The sequence below is a fragment of the Rhinopithecus bieti genome, unplaced genomic scaffold (genome assembly GCF_001698545.2).
Source record: "Rhinopithecus bieti isolate Rb0 unplaced genomic scaffold, ASM169854v2 scaffold_17861, whole genome shotgun sequence".
NCBI classification, from domain to species: domain Eukaryota; kingdom Metazoa; phylum Chordata; class Mammalia; order Primates; family Cercopithecidae; genus Rhinopithecus; species Rhinopithecus bieti.
The window spans coordinates 1,918,371-1,931,515 of NW_016809830.1; the positions used below are offsets into that span (position 1 = coordinate 1,918,371).

Below are 13,145 nucleotides of genomic sequence, written 5' to 3' on the forward strand. Positions count from 1 at the left end.
GAGGAGGAAAGAATGGAGGCGCCGCGGAGCCCTGATTATGCATGGGCTGGAGCTGCCTCCTCTAACCTGTTCTTCTCCGAGCCGGGCAGCCGGCGGTCCTCAGCCGCCCACAGAACAGGAGCCGAAACAACCGTTCTCGAAGGCTACAGCGTTTATTTTTCTCTTTTGGGGGGTTTTGGCGGTTGTTTCAGGGGCTCGCCAACTGGCCCCTTTAATTAAAAGCTTCAGTAAAAGGCGATCGCGCCAGGAATGCACCCGCTCCTCTTCGCGCAGGATTTGCATATTTTTTTAATGCCCTAATTTCCTTGATGTATGTAAATGTAGCCGGACGTAGAGGGAGACAGGGAGCTGACGTCAATGGACGTGACCTCGCAGCTAAACCTTGAACGTGAAGCCGGGATGGGGGAAAACACGGAGCGGCAGCCGGCGGATCCCGAGAACGCGGGCGGCGGCGGCAGTAGCCGAGCCGAGGCCGGAGGTGCCAAAGGGGCCAGTGCCGGCCCCGGGGGAGGACAAGCCGCCGCCTTCTTTCTGCACCGCGCGGCTTTCAGACTCGCCAGCCTTCCGGCCGCACACGCAGAGTCTTGTCCTGAGCTGCCAGCCCCACCAAACACACGTTCTTTTGGTTCCCTCAGAAAAGCAACACGCCCCAAAACAACAAACCAAAACCAACAGATTAAGCAAATGTTTTAGACCAAAGCTCGGGTAGCTTATCAGAAAGAAGACTCTGACCACGGAACATATATTTTTTTTGGCTTCTCTCCACAAGAAGAGGAGGGGAGACCACAGACAACAGCAAATCACTCCCAAAACAAGATAACTACAAGTGCTCTCTGTAGGGAGAGGTAAATCGCCCAGCCAACTGGCGAAGGCTTCTGGTTTCGGTACCTATTTACCTGTGCACTCATTACGCGCAGCGGCTTCATTAACAGCAGGGTGATGAGCGCGCGTTTTAAAGTGATGGGAGTGCCGTGGTGTGTGTGTGTGTGTGTTGGGAGGTGCTTGCGCTAGTGAGCACCGAGGTAAGCGCTCTGAGCAGAGAGAGATCAGTCTTTCCACAGCCACATCTGGAACTTATCTGAAGAGCCATCTAGGCCAGCACTCCTAGGTTGGGGTTCGAGTTCACCCCTTTAAAAAGAGAAGCCAGCAAAGGCTTCCCCTGAACAGCCAGGTGCTTCCCATCGCATTGTTTGCAGGAGGCTTGAGGTGTGAGCCATTCCGTAGCCGCCGCCTTGCCGGATTTGGCCTGGTGTTTTGCACTTAGAACTCTGCGGCCTCAGCGCGGAGGTAGTGCCTCCCTGAGACGCTGCCGAGGCCTTCTCATTCCCCTCCTTCCGCCCACGGCAGCCCTGCGCGCCGGCGTGTGCGTGCCCGCGCACGGGGCCGCTGGCACCTCCCTGTACACATCCGCCCCCTCCTCTGCTCGCCACCTTCTCTCGGGCAGCTAAGAAATGGTCCTCGGCTTCTTCTGGGCGGGAGGGCAGAGCTGCGAGCAGACAAGAAAGGGGCGCCGGTGGCTGCGGTGGCGGCTCCTCCGCTCTGCCCTCGGCTGCCAAGTCTGCCGTTTCATCGTTCCACCTCGCAGCCCCAGCTTTGTTTTCCTGACATGCTCGTGGCCATTGGGCCCCACGCCTGCGAGGGGAGTGTGTGCGTGTGCGCGGGGGGCGGGCGCGCGCGGCGGGTGGGGGCTCTCCCGCCAAGGACACGCATGGCTGTCTGTCCTCCGGCTGCACTTGGCGGGAAAGCTAGGGGCCGCCGGCGGGGCTGAGCGCCAGTGGCTCTCATTACCGCCTCCCTGCTCCCCCCGGGCCGCATTTACATACGGGCCACTAGTCTGAATTTTTACGGCACTCCCCCCCTCCCGTACCCGGTCGCACGCGCGCAGGCTCGGAACTACCACCCGGGCACGCAGATACCAGCGCCCACGATGCGGCCAGCCCCAGGCGCGCAAACAGGCCCACAGAGGCAGACGGCACTCTGCGGGACGGATTCCTGCACCGCCTCCCCGCACTCCCGTGCCCACACCCCTGACAGCCTCCCCGCTTGTGTTGCAGGAAGCCCACCTTACCCTCGAAGCCCCCACCCTTCTCTGTCGTCTGCACACTTCCACCCCCACCCTCCCACATCTCTCCGTGTCTCCCTGGAAGACAGGCGCGCGGAGGCGCGCGCGCGCGCGCGCGCACACACACACAGACATACAGACATACACACGCTTTTTCTTCCTCCTCAAATAGATAACCCCTGTGGCGCGTCCCTGGTACCTTTAGAATAGCTCTAGAGTTTAGAGAATAAAAATCTTTAGAATGCATTTCTTGTCTTTAGCCAAACACATTTAACAACCACGATACAAACGGGAAGGAGTGAAGAAGGGGGACTTGAACCAAACGACCTTTAAAAAAAAAAGTATGCGAGTCAAAAGGTCATTCTCCAAGTTTGTAAATAAAATTGCAAAGGGAGTCAAGAAAGGAGAGGAAAGAAGGGGAAGAAGGTTAGGAAGACTCACAAGTTACATAAAACGGTTCATTGGAAAAACGACAGGGCGATTCTTTATTTAAAAAAAAAGAAGAAGAAGAATCTTAAGAAACCAAGAGAGGAAAAAAAACTGGAGGAAAAAAGAAAAAGAGAAGAAAAGGATGTTTAAAAAACGCAAAAGAAGTTTCCAAAGAAATGTGTGCTTTGCATCCTACAATAGGAAAATGTAGCCATTGCCTTCCTTCAGACGAGACATTTCTAATTTGTTCCGTCTGTCAGGAGGGGACTATGAGAGGTTTGGGTGCAAATTCATTATCTCTGGCAACGCAGAACGTAGTGTGGGGACTGAAAAAGACCGTGGCAATGGATGAACAATAGGGCTTCAGTTCATCAGCAACAAAAGCAGTGGGGAAATTGGTTGAGTTTCAGAGCACGTCCTCCTCGGCAGAGGGGGCTGGACTAGACCTTGGACAGCCCCCCCAAAAACTTGCCAAGCCTCGCACACACCACTTCACTCTCCACTCCGAGGCTCAGGGAGCAAGTGCCTGGCATGGGGGGGAAAAGTTGTCTTTTTTTTTTTTTCCTCCTTGGTCTTTTGCTCCCTTCTCCCTCTCCCCAGAAGGGAAGACCCATTTAAACTATTTTAGACGCAATCAACCAAGAATCACCATGTGGAATTGAGCGGCAGTTTTAAATGTGCTGAGCAGAGGAGAGGAATGATGAGAAAAACACATTTTTTTTTTTTTTTTTTTTTTTTTTTTGGAGACGCCGAAAGGAGCCTGTTTGTGTGCTGCGGCCGTGCTGTGACTCTGGATCTTGTCTTTCAGCCGGCGCCTCTGTTCCTGCCCAGCTGGATTTGGGGGGCAGCGTTGCCTGGCGCAGGGAGATCAAGTGAGTATCGTGGCGGCCCTCAGGCTGCAGCTTGCCGGCGGCGTGAGGCCAGCAGTGCCCGCCGCGGCCCCGCGCCCGCACTCCTCATCTCGCCCGCTAGCCGGTGCCCGCAGAACCCCGCTGCGGGCCGCTCCGAGGGCCAGTCCGGGGCTTTGCTTCAGCTAATTGATTGTGTGCCTCGGATGTTAAACCTGTTGATCTCGTGAGTTTTCTGAGCCAGTACTGTTAATTATCCAGCGGCTTGACCCCCAGTCGCAGAGAGATGCCAGGAAATCTTCGCGTTGGAAAAGGGAATTTTTGTATCTAATTTTGTGATGGTGGTGGTGGTGGTGGGGGTTTCCCTTTTAAACCTAGAGCAAAATGCACTTGTATTTTGTACTTCTGGATTCGAATTCGCATTTTGAATAATTCGCCTCCCTTTAACCGCCCCCAAAGTTGCAATTACCTTGCAAGGAAACGAGGGTCTGATTAGATTTTGGTGGAAAACTTAGTACAGTAGCTAACTAGATCTGGTGGCTTTCCACTTCCCTTTTCTCTTTGCCTTTTGAATTTTGTGAGGTGAGAGGCCGCTTTACAGGGTTATCCCAAGTTCAGATTCATCAAGATGCAACCATCGTGGTTAGTTATTGGTACTTGCAGCGGTTCTGGTATCCAAACGGAGCTGGGTCTTTGCGGTTTGCTTAGAGTCTAGACCCGTCTGTGGAAGGCAAGAACTCCTTTCTGTGGCCTGGAATTATCTGCAGGAACCCAGGGTGATGGGAACTCGAGCAATGTATTTGCATTAGTGTCTGTGGCGTTTTATCTTGCAAATGTACCCGCGGTGCTTGAATGGGGGACTGTCTTGAGAGGTCAGGAGAGCAGTGGAATTGATCAGAAGTTAGACCGGAGGCTCTGTCAAGTCACGGCCACGGCCGGGGGCCCCTTTGGAGCTGTGGCTGCCTTGAGCCCAGAACCGCAGAGTCGGATTCCGTTTCCTCCCTTTCTTGGTGTCCACCTCTGCCCACCACCCTCCTTTCTCCACCTTGGCACCGGTAATTAGGGCGCTGTCTCAGGAAGCGAGCTCCCACAGTCAGCGTAATTAAACCGGGGCAATACTTTCATTTTGCAAAACCAATAGCCCCACCCCTCCAGTCCAAAATAACAATAAGCATAAAAAATCATAAAAGAAAAGCAAGCTATTTGGGGGAGTATTGAATTCCTGAATCTTGGATCGAGAGGGAATGGGGGAAGGGAATTTTCAAAATCCACCACTTTACAGCAATCAGGTTTTACATTATTCATTGATTTACTGAAGGAAAGAGCCAATCAGGAGCCATAGATATGAATGCACATCTCACCGTGCTGTGGCCTTACAGTAAACTATTTGCATCTTTCTAATGGAGTAGATATCTATCCAGGGATTCCCATTGTTCGAAAGGCCTAGAAATACAGTTCCTTAAACATTTAGAAAATAAGGCTGTTCCAGACTTAAAATCCTTACATGGAAAGACTCTCTTCTTTTGTATGGCAGGTTACAAGGTTCAAGTCCCTAATTTTTTTTAAGAGTCCCTCTTCCTTCCAAGATAAAAACAAAAGAAAAGAAGAAAGAAAAATTAATTTCTCAAACCCCTCCAGATTCTGCATATTTTGCATTCACATTATCATGCATGTCTCCATTTAAATGCAAATTAGCATATTTAACCCTGTGGGTGCTGAGACCCAGGATACATTGTACTGGGGTTTTATGGAATCTCTTGGCATTTTAAGGAATCATGGTAATAGCAGTATTTTAAATGAAGCAATAGCTACATGACTTTATTCATATATATAAAAACTGTGATAATTTGTTTTCTGGACTATTTTTCAGATGAGACTGCAAAGAAGCATAAATGAATAGACAATCCAACCAACCAAAGGTAATTTTGAAATTTACATTTGATAAAATCCAAGTGATGTACAAAATAGAGTATTATTTACTGGGTGGCAGGCCTGCAGTGGGTTTCATATCTCCTAATTCATGCTCTAAGTTTCTGTATGTGCAGCCTTCTCCTCTGCAGGGAGCCTTTGTATATTATGTATCAAGCGTAATACAAATATAACCTGTAACTGCCCATAAAAAAGGAATTTGAGATACAGAGTAAACAATAGAATACTTTTGTTAAAAAGTAAGCCGGTCAGGTACCTTACCTGAACTATACAAATCACTGTAAATTAAATGGCTTGTATGTAGAAAATGGTAGTCTTGACTGTACTAGTGGACTGTGGTTTACATGCATTTGAATCATACAAACCAAATATTAAAAGGGAATCTCAGTGATAGGCCAATTCTTCATGTACTTTGCAGTAATCTGAATAGGATCCAGAGGTGTTCCAAATATTGGTGACAAACCTAATGCATTTGAATTTATGAAATAGCGTAATTCTGATCCAAATAATGTGGAAAACCTAACTTTTCACTTTTAACTTAAACAGAGATTGTTTACTCCCAAGTAAACCAGAATGTTTCAATTCATGTTTCAGCCATCTGGAGACCTATAAAAATATTAGACAACAAGCATGACAATCACATCCTAATCTACTGGCCATTAATGGGAATTTATTAGTGAATGAGCAGGCAAACCATTTAAATTCAGTATATCCTTCAGTATGCAGATTTCAAAATGGTATTCTGCTCAGCTTAATAGCTTTTTGAAGCAAAAATATCTGATATAACATGTAGGGGTTAATAGTTGCTCTTAGTATGTGACAGACATTGCTAGGAATCTTTAGGGCTACACAATTGTTTCAACTTGTGTCACATCCTGTATAATAATACAGTCTTTGAAATATGTATGGTAAACTATCATATAAACTTTGGCAATATTCAAAATAATCAGATGCTCTGTGTTAAACCTTCCTGTGTAGTTTTTATTTCTGCATATCCTGAGAGATAGTGGAGAGTAAAATATTTAATTGGCTATCTGGCTAATGAACAGACTGCCTATAATCCTAATGGTTCATTTTACTTATTGGGGCTCCCATGATGAGTCTATGTCATATGTGCCAGGCATGGGGACCAGGCCTGGAGTCCAGTTGATATGACTATGTGGCATTGCCCTAGAATATGCTATTTTAAGACAGTATCTTCTATAGCTTTTAATTGTAGAAGCATATCAAATGTTCAATGTCTTGGCTTTCATGATGGGTACTTTGGTTTTAAAAATGCATTTAGTTGCTAAGTGTGGAAATATAGCCCTGTTACTTTGCAAATTCACACAGATATGGGGGTGATAAACGTACACAGACAAATGCATGACATCTCTTTGCTTCCACCAACCCCCACCCAGGTATATATAAAGCAAAAGGATATTCTAAAAATATCTGTCATCTGACCACATGCTTGCTTTAAGTAATACATGCCAAATCACTAATGATTCTGCATCTGTGTCTTGGAAAGCAAGGCCACAATACTCTCACTCTTCCAAGGCGGCAAAGCTCATTACTGTTTGACATAATGTCTAAAGTGAAATGTGCCTCAGTGATATATTACATTTTTATTTAGTAGTTTATGTTGTGACCAGATAGTTCAAGAAGGAACAGTAACTTCATGGAGGTGTGTTTCTCTGAATTAGTTTTTGGTTTGCTTACCAGAGATGTCTGGTACCTAGGCTTGTGCATTTTATGTATAACCCAATGCAGTCATTTCTGATTGTACCTCTTGTACCATAATTTGATAAGAAAAATAGATGAACAATTTCAAGAGCTTAGTCTTTTCTAAATAATCAGTACTGGAATGTTTACCAAAAAAAGTAAATAAATAAAAAATCTTGGGAAACGCTGGCATCTATGTTACTAAGTCGTATCTTTAATTGTTGTAATATTGTAGTTTAAACTCTTAATTATAGGCTTTTCCTCACTATTCTGATTTTCTTGCTAGTCTTTTTTTTATAGGGTTTATATATATGTGCTCTGTATGTAATTCAGTAAGCGTGTTCACATTCGTGTCTTAAATGAATAAGTCACTGAATTAATGAAAGAGTGTATGTTAATTCCAAAAGTGTTTTAGTTGTTGGGGAAAATAATCTATAGAAATGAGAGTATTCTGATAAACTAGTCATATGTGCGATGAATATTAAGATTACTCTAATAGCATATATTTTAAAGAATAGCAATATGACCAAACATAACTTGAAATTTTGAAAAGCAGTTCATAAGGTTCACCCTTGGTAAATATTGAATCTTATGTAGTTACTTTAGATATTCGTTGGGGAATTTATATTACAACTCGATATTATCGATGTTTGACATAGATTATATTACTAAGGAAGAGAGAAGAAGTAGTTCATTCTGTTGAGGGACATTTGAATATTACAACTACGCATATTATCGATGTGTTAGACATAGATTACTCATTACTAAGGAGAGAGAAGAAGAAAAGGACTCTTTGAAGTGATCATATTCATACTTTGAAAAGTTCTAAGAAAAGGAATGAGGCTAATTAATTAATAAAACAGCATTCCTCTCTAGATAGAAGAAAGGTGGGGGTGGAGAAGGGGAAGGCAGGGCAGAGTTATGCTCTTAACATCCAGGTGTTTTATATGTATTCTTCACGAGGTAACAATGCTTCTTTCATACTTTCAGAAGCAAGACTATTACATTTTTCCTTTCGTATGAAAATTGATGTTTAAAACAATAGACAAAGGCTCAGGATTTTCATTACAGCAGAGTTGTGTACAGCATTAGAAACTAATGCTGCAATGTTTATCTGTGCTGCATTCTAACACACACACCCTACATATGCAGTCATTTTTTAAAAACCAGGATGAAGTCCGCTTGCTTAAGAGCATTCAGTTTGAACTTACAGAACAAAATACGCTGCCCTATCACCATGGTACATAGATACAAAACATGACTGAGCTGTGAAGCCATTAAAAACACACCACCAGAGCAAATTGTCAATGTAATCACACATCGACTCACTGCGTAATACAGATCTGATTCCCAGCCCCAGAAAACGAGGCCCTGCTTTAAGCAATAGCAAAGTGCCTTCCATCTGTCTGCCTATGCAATCTGCCAGAAGAAAAATGCAGGCAAAGACGTTCCCCAGATCTGAAATGCTTTTATCTGTCCTTAGAGAGAGATTTCTTCCAGTCTTTGGATATTAGAACGATCTACACTAGCACGGAGGAGGTAAAAGGCCGCGGGTTGCTTTTCCAGGAGCAGTCGGTAGTGCTAGCGGAAGAGATGTTGATTGAGAAAATAGGGATTGTTGCAATGCTGCCGCTACTGCTGCTGTCGCTGCCGCTGCTCAGGCAGCAGGCGTGGGGCAGTTGGCTGATCACTGATGCATATCAATAACCATGTACTTGAGATTTCTCATGACATCATCATTACCTTGGTCTCCCGCGGTCTCGAACCTTTGACCTTGCCGGGCTGGTCCACAATTTGGCAGTGAAAGCCCCTCCAATGATGGCCCTTTTCTCCTTCTTTCAGACCGGGGGCAGCAGCAGGCCAGCAAGACGGCATCTTCTCCTTCCCAGCCTAGAAGCCCTGTGAAATCGAGGATCTTCCCCCTAAAACACATACACACAAGATATGTGCAATCAAGCTGCCACCGCTTGGTAAAAAGCTCATGGTGCCTAACCAAAAAGGATCAGGAGCAGATCCTTGAATCAGCTGTCACTTCTATAGAATGGGATGGTTTTTTTTTCCTTCCTCCTTAACCTGCGCTGGAAATTGCCGTTGGCTTTATACATCTCTATAGAGAGAGGCTAAAGAGTCTTGCGTGAGAAAGAAGCAATTTACAATGCAAATAGAGGCCTGTGAAGGGACGGATGCTGCTGCTCACTCGTAACAGCTTGCTGCACCTTAATAGCTGGTTTTATTTTCTGATATTAATAGATGAATTGTTGGCTAACGCTGCCGGAAATTACTTGCTGAAAGGAAAAAAAAAAAAAGTTCGGAATAAACTCTGAAGGCAACAGATCTCGTTTGGATGTTTTAGCCGCGCACACACACAAACAGAAACCAGGTCATATTTACATAAAAGGAGGAATCTTAAGCGCGGCAAGTATCCTGGACGACTACTCTTCGGTACTGCCAGAAAGGATCGGGACCTGGAGTCTGGCAAGACGAAGACAGAGGCCTGTGTGGGAAGCGAGTTGTTATCTTTGGTTATCTAGCTGTATGAGTGTATTGGTCTTCATAAAGCTAGATAACCGAAAGTAAAAACTCCTTCAAGATCGCCGGGGAGCGTGTGAGAGTGAAAGACTACAACCGAGAGACAGTAAAAACCAGAAAGGTCAGGAATACTTATTGAATCTAACTTTGTTTTTGTTTTGTTTTTTCCCTTATGATTAAAGGTGGGATGAGAGGAAATTAAGTGACACACATATGCTAAAATATCAAGGTGCCGGATATATCTTGAGAGGGGTTGTTGCAGCTGCGAAGAAGTATATAGTGCTAATGAGTAAAGATGCATGTGCAGTTTGTTCTATTTTAAGGCAAAAGTTTATATATCAGGGATTTTTTCCTTAGCTGTTGCAGAGATGTCTGGTACCTAGTTTAAAATGATTCCATAATATGTAGACTTGGGTAGTTCCTTCCTGAGGCCCCTCCCCCTCAAAATTTGAAGATTGTGCTTGGAAATTACTTTACATGTATTTGGGCTGTATGTCAATTTGTACGAAATTAGACCTTCAGAAAAGTTTATACCGGAAGGTTAGTAATTTATATCTATTGAGGACTTAGAGCTAGCAGGAAAATGAAAAAAAAAAAAAAAAAAAAAAAGGGCTGAATTTTTCTATTCAAAATACAAGGACAGATGCTTCTCTGTTCCAAGAGGGTTTCCTTGAGGAAGCTACTGAAGCAGAAAGACATGATGGAGACGAGATCGCCTCCCCTCTTGTCAAAGTGTTAAAAAAATGTTCTGTCTTACTCTGCGCCTAGCATTGGAAATGAAAGTGACATTTACGCCACAACCCACGTGTGCGCCTCCTCTCTTTTTGTTTAAGGATGATCAGGTCTATCCAGGAAACAGCTCTGGCATCCCAAACTGAAATAATTAGGACGTATATAGACCTGACAAAAATGGAAAGGGGGTGGGGAATCTGAGGGTCTGTCTTGCCTAATTGATTCCGCTAAACGGAATGCAGGAGATGTGAACGGCAGGACGCTCCGATTCCCACGCTCGGGGGCAAGTGATAAAGCGGGGCCGGGCAGCCTATGACAGACAGCCCTGTTGGGGGGTGGGGGTATGAAAAAAACATCATGTGCACACACCATACTCATCTCCATCGCTTAAGAAAGTAAAGGCATTTCCCACCCACAGCCATCTGCAGCTCCCCAAATGGCAGCACCAACTGGTCTGTAGCTGCTGCATACTGTCTGCTTCTGTTAATTTTTAAACCACTGTTTAATCTGGCCATAATTAAGTTTGGCTTTCTTCGTTGTTTGAGATTTTCAGAATTCAAGGCAACCTATTAGAAAGCAATTCCAAGAAAGTCCCATGACTACCTGCCCCTAATGTTAAAATCTCAGTCCATGAGATTATGGCCTTGTGACCACATTTTTACTTTTGTTTTGGGTGGGCTGTATTTTAAAATACATATCTCTATGTAAACAGTCATTATAATTTCATGAGGCTTTTTACCTCTTAACATGATACATCTAGGAACTTGGTCTAATTGTGCTAGTAGATATACACTAGAAGTAAAACTATGAAGTCATTAACCTGCAGAAAGCTGATTATAACAATATGATAAAAAGTTTATTTTGAAATTATCTCAGCTAGATGGGTCTAAATAGCCATTTTAATGTAATCTAAAAATAATACTATGCCTAGCAGAAACTTTGGTGCTTTGGAGGTCCCCATTGCCACCTTTTCATAAAAGTCCTTAAGTTTTCCATATGTCACCAAGCAAACATTTGTATAGGCATTTACACAGAAATGTAACCATTGCAATTAGAAAATATCCCAAATAGGCTGTTATCTTCCATGTGGCCTGGATTACTGACAATCCCAAATATACATTTTTTTCTTTAAAAGTAGTACAATTTCCTTTGTAGCTTCAATTCCTTATATGACTTCAGACTGGAGAAGCCTGTTAAACCGCTGTTAGTTTCAGTTAGAAAGTCTGAGAGACTTTATATACATAAATTCTCAATTTGGCTGCTGTACACGTGCCAAAGTTTTACTACTGTAGTGACCGTTGAGAAGACCCTTGTTTATTTACATTTGAAGCACTGTTTGTGCAAACAACCTTTCATTGTTAAGTGCCTGTATTCCTTTCATTTGCTTCATGTCCAGGGGTGCTATTTACCTAGAACCATTGTCTACTACAATTAACATTTACATTACAAAGTGTGTGGTTTTCTTTTTCAAGGAGGTTCAATTAAGGCAATAAGATGTTTGCTGGAGAAACCTATTGTTTACTGAAAGCACTCAATGGAGTCAAATTACTGAAGCTTTTGCCTACATCTTGGTCTTTTATGTAAATATGTTAAATATAACATCTAAGGAAAATAAACAATATTATAATTATGTGTTTGCCATTGTCATATCAAACTTGCTTTGTATCATACTAATGTTACATAACTTATCGATCAATAAAAATACATTTCAATGTTATTATTTTCATTTTATTTTTTGCTGTTTCACTGCTCTTGGTGCAACATGTCCCAATTTTTCTTTTTTCTATTACACATCAAACTTCTGACATTTTGTTTTATTTGTGTGTGTTGAAGAGAGGTACTGTATCTGAGCATGGGTTTGAAGGGTATTGGAAATAATCTCTACATTGACCTTATAATAAGGTGATATTTCTTTGAAATCTGAAATATTCCAAAGGCATGTATATTTAAGTCAAAAGAAGTGTAAATATCAGTTAAGTAGTTCTTTGAAAGCTAGTTTTAACATTGGCAGAAACCGGATCAAGTTTATTTAGCATACCACTGCATTGTAAAACAGTTGGAGTGAAGTTGCAGGTTGCGTGAGTATGCATGTTAACTAGTGGGAACCAAGCGCAGTCTTTGTGAAAGGGGAGCAGCAGATTGCTGTGCAAGGCCAATGTTAAAAAGGCAGCTGAATTTAACACCATCTGGAAGAAAAGATCCCTTCACGACTTTCTCACACCGTCAGACAAAACTAGTGTCTCTTGTTCCGAGCCCTTGTCTATGCAACCATACAATACTGAGTCATTATACTTTTGCTGAGAGAAAATTTGAGAACACAATATGGGTAACCAGTGAATGACCAAGTTTCATTGTGCCCGCTTAAGTCGATTGAAATCTACGTCTAGAGCTATGAATGGTAGTATTGTTTTCCTCACCAGGGCTGTACTAAATGTCAGCACAGTGTAAAGAAAAACTGTAAAGAAAAGTCTGCAAATAACTTACCAAATCTCAATTATAATATTTTCCCACACTAGAACTAATATCATTGCGAGGAGCTACATTGCAGAAAATACAAAAAGAAACAAAAAGTAATAGAGAGTTCATTTAGAAGTTATTTTATCCAGAGAAACATTTTAATTTTCTGATGGGAACTTCAATTCAGGCTTCAGGCTGGGATGAGAGGTGGAATTCATTACTGGCAAGTTCAAATTACAAAAATACTGCTTGTGCAATTAAAATACAATAAAACAAACACCCAGTCCCACCTGAAGCTCTCTATTCTTAAATATAAATGGGCTCTACTTGGGTTTTATTACTTGAGTCCTGCATAGAATCGTTAGTGTGAATCTAGCTTAAATTTTGCTTTAAATTGTGGTACACTGCTCTTTCAAAGCTTGCCACTGTGATTGACATTGCAAAAGAACATCATT

General features: G+C 43.1%; 1 long non-coding RNA gene across 2 annotated transcripts; it reads left to right on the top strand.

The window, feature by feature from the left end:
* The first annotated feature begins 31 nt into the window (after positions 1-31).
* On the top strand, positions 32-11,950 carry LOC108541084 (uncharacterized). 2 transcript variants are annotated; one of them, XR_001888857.1, is made up of 4 exons: positions 32-884; positions 3,238-3,363; positions 5,210-5,258; positions 8,815-10,085. It is a non-coding gene; the product is annotated as an uncharacterized LOC108541084 (long non-coding RNA). The 2 variants fall into 2 exon arrangements; XR_001888856.1 differs by lacking the exon at positions 32-884 and having other exon boundaries at positions 2,983-3,363; positions 8,815-11,950.
* Positions 11,951-13,145: the final 1,195 nt, after the last annotated feature.